The sequence below is a fragment of the Oreochromis niloticus genome, unplaced genomic scaffold (assembly GCF_001858045.2).
Source record: "Oreochromis niloticus isolate F11D_XX unplaced genomic scaffold, O_niloticus_UMD_NMBU tig00008695_pilon, whole genome shotgun sequence".
Taxonomy (NCBI): domain Eukaryota; kingdom Metazoa; phylum Chordata; class Actinopteri; order Cichliformes; family Cichlidae; genus Oreochromis; species Oreochromis niloticus.
In genome coordinates this window covers 9,204-14,243 of record NW_020329367.1, presented here as the reverse complement: position 1 = coordinate 14,243, position 5,040 = coordinate 9,204, and the positions used below count along the sequence as shown (strand labels likewise).

Below are 5,040 nucleotides of genomic sequence, written 5' to 3'. Positions count from 1 at the left end.
ACCAGAAACTAACTCATCCTTATTCTAGAAAGTGAACCACAACATGTGGCAACAGAGCCCACAAACATGCGCTCATTCCTCTTGAGGGGAAACTAGCAACTGAAAAAAACAGAGATAGAAAGAGAGAAAGTCCCAGTGTTCCTCTCCACATCCATTTGTCTTTGGACTACATTCCTACTCCTCTTCCTCAAATGAAATGGTTATCCCTGCAAACAATGAGAAGACTGAGCTGCAGGAGCATCTGCAGCATGTGAAGTGGGACATGAAACAAAAATTGGCTCACAAGGTCGAGGTCAACTTCAGCATCAGCACATTCTTTGAGCCAAGGCGTTGGAGAGAAAGCAGGCGCGAACTGAAAATGGCCCTAGTCTCTTCCTAACATGCTTTTATTTCCCACATACTTCGTGATCAGCAGGCCTCAGTATGTTATCAGGTAATACTGAGACAAACAGCTGCTTACGTGCTGAAATGTGGATGTATTATTTGAGTAAAGCATTACACATGAATCAGAAGAACAATACATTTTGACCAATAGGCTAACAATTAAAGTAAACTCATCAGTATTAAAAATACAGCTGGAAAGGTGAACTGTTCCTACTTTAAGAGCAAGTGCAGGCAGATATGTTGCAAAATGTATTTACCACCATAATTAAATACAAAAAGAAAGAATGTGCAGAAAAAATCTGAACTCTAAACTCACACCTATGATATTAATTTAAAAATCATAGTTGACCTTTTCGAATTATTGTAACAAAAAAAGGAAAAAAGTCTTTTCTGTGGCTAAGTCCTCAATTTTCCTTTATTCCTTGTAATGTTGTCAGTCTCCATATGAGTCACGTTGACCACGTGCTGTGTGCTTCATGCTTTGCTCTGGAATGTCAGGTTTCGAATTGCATGTACCCGATATTGCCTTGCCATGCCAGAGATATAAGATTGTGTGTAACTGTAAAATAAAATGACTATTATTTATTTGCAATAAAATAACATAAACCACACACCAAAGTACACACAGGACTTTTTATTAGTAAGTTACAATGCAGACACATGCACTGCCAAGGACATTTAAAAAAAAAAAAATAATACTATGACATTTCATCATGTTTCAGTTAAACAAGTTAAGAATCAAGCAGTTAAGTAAGAAAAGATTTTTTCTGTTTATAACAATTAGAACATGTATGATTGAACACAGAAGAAACGTGCACTTTACTGCACTGCAACATAGAAAATTATCCTAAGTGTAGAAAAACATATCATTTTCATTTGACAAACACTTGATGATACAAATGTGTTTGCAGTGACTGACTCACCCGAGTTTCTTCCAGAAGCCACAGGTTAACAGGTTAAAGGATATTTATTGTGTCACACAGCATGTTCTTTGGAAACTGGTTCAGCGCAGCGGTTTGAGAAAATATCACAGGCTGTCTGAGCGAGCAGGGTTTCCTTCATGTCATACCCATACTCCAGAGGCAAGTGCGGTGTTGGTGGTGCATCACGGTGTAGTGTGATGTACCGGGTTGTCAAAACCGGCTGCTGACATGACAGAACACTGCCCTCCTGCACCAGCCCAAAGGCACTTTCCACAAGGGGCTTGTCAGGTCAGGGATCTGGTAATGGACCCACAATGCCTCTGTAGAATCCACTCCTAAAGAAAACATCAATGACAATAATGTAAGGAAGAAGGTTATTATACTGAACAACAACTAAACTAAAAAGTGTGAAACAGTGGTGCATAAGTTAGAGACTGGGATGTATATATGTACATGACTGAGTTAGCCGTCTTCAGAAAGTGTAATGTTGTATGTAAATTAATACCTATTCTGACACATGCATGTATGAACAAATAGCAACATGCATTTGTAACACAGGAAACCAAATTTTACAAATCTAATTACCGTACTCCAGTCTGGGCCATCCTATTTGGTACCGGCTTAGTGAAGATCATAGAGTTGATAGGTCCTGGCTTCACACCCTAACAGAAGACACATTTACTATGGATGGTGTTGCTGTTCATATGTAAACATGGTCTAATTCAAAAACTTTAACCTTATTTAAATTACCACTGTCCGTGGCTTGTGCCATTGCTGTTCAGATTCGGTGCAGCTATGCACAGGGGGACAACCGGCACTCTGAGTTGTGAGTAGTGTGCTGTTTGGAAGAGCAGTGCCACTGTGTGATTGCACATAACAGCACCTGCCACACAGGAGCACTGGCTATGTGTCAGTACCACCGGCGATGAATCCAGAAGCTTAATCCAAGAAGAAAGAACTAAAATTAAAAATGTAACATCATCTTCATGGAAGAGCCGAACAGGAACATAGTTCAGTGTTATGGTTACTGACCCCTACAGGCTTACCCTCCTGAATGCTTAGTGTTTCCTTCTCTCCCTATTAAAACAATTTAACCATCCTTGATAACTGTAATAACTTAGATTGTGTATATTTGCAGTATTAACTTGGTGTAAATTTGTTTCTGATCACCCAAACACATCTGACTAGTCAAATTAGGTGTGATAAAGCAGGGGGACAAGGAAAACATTCAAGTTGATGGGCCTTCAGGAATGAACTTAACTAATGCTTAAATGAACTGAACCCCACTGAACAGGGATTAACAACTTTACACAGCTTCCTGCCTACACTTAGTCTGTGTGGTGCCTCACTCTTCCTCATTGACCTGTAGCACAGGGCTCTCACACCGACTTCCCCTGTCAACCTGTGTTTTTTGGACACTGAATAAAGATACAAGAACCATTAGCATTATTTCTGTACTACTCATGTCAACACGTCTTAAACATATATACTTTACACGTAGCAAGAGTAGCATTGGGTAGTTAACTACCTGCTTAGTTAGCCAACTACCTAACGCTATTATAAAAGTGTCTAACAACAAAAGTGACATTAGTTAAACCTCAACTATAAACACCGTTTAAGGAAACATGTAATGTAGAGAATTGACATCAAATGAAACACATAGCGGAGTAACGTAGTGTTTGCATTTCACGTTAGCTAACATTTCTTTGTCGGTTAATTTACGTTTTCTTACCTTCGTAGTTGTGTATATATGATGCAGCATATAACTTAAATCCTTTATCTAACATGCTGACGGGGGTTGTCGTCACTCTGTAAATCCGATGAACATCAGTGATGTTCAAATTTGGGCGCTCTTGTAGGCAGCGAGTGCAAACGCGGAGGTCGGATTATGAATGAGTGGGAGGAGTTGCGCCATTAGAACGAAGATTACATGACGCGTCAAAAGGCTGAGTGCTTTGAAGTTCGGTCGTGCTTTGAAGTGTGGCCGTTAGGTCACGCCTACTGAGGGCATAAATAGAAGTCAAAAACAGCATTAGTTTGTGTTAGTCTGTTCCTCTCGCTTTGCGTTTCTTAACGTTTTGTCCATTTCCATCAGCATCGGCGGAGCCTTGGGCATACGCTGTGCGATTTTTTCAGTGGCGTTATTCAGCGCCTGCTCAAACTGTACGATTGACTCGCAGGGGTTAGAAGTTCGTAGGTCACGATGCAGGGTCTCACACTATACGGCCCGATGCTCTGATGCGACCTGAGTGCTCACACTAAGCATCAATCTGTCCCTCTCTCTCCCTCTCTGTCTTTCACTCACACAGACACACACACCACCACCATCAACTGTGCTAAATTGCTAATGAAAAATATTGATCAGGCAGCTGTGATTGAGCAGCAATGTCCATTCAAATATTTTCACGGTTGTTGTGGTCGTGATAATTTTGTGAGGAGACATCGAAAAGGCTCGGAAGAGCTTGCAAAAGTTCTACAAGTTGTGCTTTCATCGCTTGTGTCCAGATCACATGCTGCACTACTGTGCTGCTCCGTCTTTTCGCCTTCATTTCTGTGTTTACGCGTGCGCAGTGTGAGAGGCTGCAGTGACCCTCACGATGGCCGACAGGATTTCAAACAGGCTTGATTTTCTTATGACCAAACGATTGATGTTCGGGAGCTGGTCGAGGTGTTAATCGCTTCTTGTTACCCCATGTATACAACACGATGCACGATGAAGGCGAAACTCAGGCCGATCACCAAAACGGTCGCATGACTGACAGACTCGGCTCAAAATTAGCCAAAAATCGCACAGTGTATGCCCAGCATTACCTAGGAACATCTAACCCCTGCGAATCAATCGTGCAGTTTGAGCAGAAGCTGAATAACGTGACTGAAAAGATCGCACAGTGTATGACCAGTTTTATTCAGCTCCTGCTCAGCATTTTTTTTTACGTTTTTATGAATCTTCATCAGTTAAACTAAAAAAAAAGAAAACGGCGGGTATTCGCAGGGGGCTAAAGGAGCTTCTGGGTTGGGAGATGAAGCATCTTTAAAAAATTTCAAGAATTCAGGAGGCTTTCTTTCCAAACTCCTTATGTTTCAGGTGTTGGACCTGTTCGTGGGCTCCTGCACTCTGATATCCATCTCACCCGCTTGTAAGCATCCATCACAGCAGGCGTGGAAACCTGTAGGTTCCCTCCAGATTTCACAACGCTTTCTTTCCACTCTCCTTATGTTTCAGGTCTTGGACCTGTTCCTGGGCTCCTGCACTCTGATATCCATCTCACCCGCTTGTAAGCATCCATCACAGCAGGCGTGGAAACCTGGAGGTTCCCTCCAGATTTCACAACGCTTTCTTTCCAGTCTCCTTATGTTTCAGGTATTGGATGTGTTCCTGGGCTCCTGCACTCTGATATCCATCTCACCCGCTTGTAAGCATCCATCACAGCTGGCGTGGAAACCTGTAGGTTGCCTCCAGATTTCACAACGCTTTCTTTCCACTCTCCTTATGTTTCAGGTCTTGGACCTGTTCCTGGGCTCCTGCACTCTGATATCCATCTCACCCGCTTGTAAGCATCCATCACAGCAGGCGTGGTAACCTGAAGGTTCCCTCCAGATTTCACAACGCTTTCTTTCCAATCTCCTTGTGTTTCAGGTGTTGGATCTGTTCCTGGGCTCCTGCACTCTGATATCCATCTCACCTGCTTGTAAGCATGCATCACAGCAGATGTGGAAACCTGGAGGTTCCCTC

General features: G+C 42.4%; 2 long non-coding RNA genes across 2 annotated transcripts; both read right to left on the bottom strand.

The window, feature by feature from the left end:
- Nucleotides 1-1,003: 1,003 nt before the first annotated feature.
- LOC109198355 (uncharacterized) lies at nt 1,004-2,246 on the bottom strand. The gene is made up of 3 exons (XR_002059186.2): nt 2,058-2,246; nt 1,893-1,969; nt 1,004-1,642 (listed from the first exon to the last, which is right to left on the bottom strand). It is a non-coding gene; the product is annotated as an uncharacterized LOC109198355 (long non-coding RNA).
- A 125-nt stretch (nt 2,247-2,371) lies between these two features.
- On the bottom strand, nt 2,372-3,533 carry LOC112845740 (uncharacterized). The gene is made up of 2 exons (XR_003218609.1): nt 3,040-3,533; nt 2,372-2,725 (listed from the first exon to the last, which is right to left on the bottom strand). It is a non-coding gene; the product is annotated as an uncharacterized LOC112845740 (long non-coding RNA).
- Between the last annotated feature and the right edge of the window lie 1,507 nt (nt 3,534-5,040).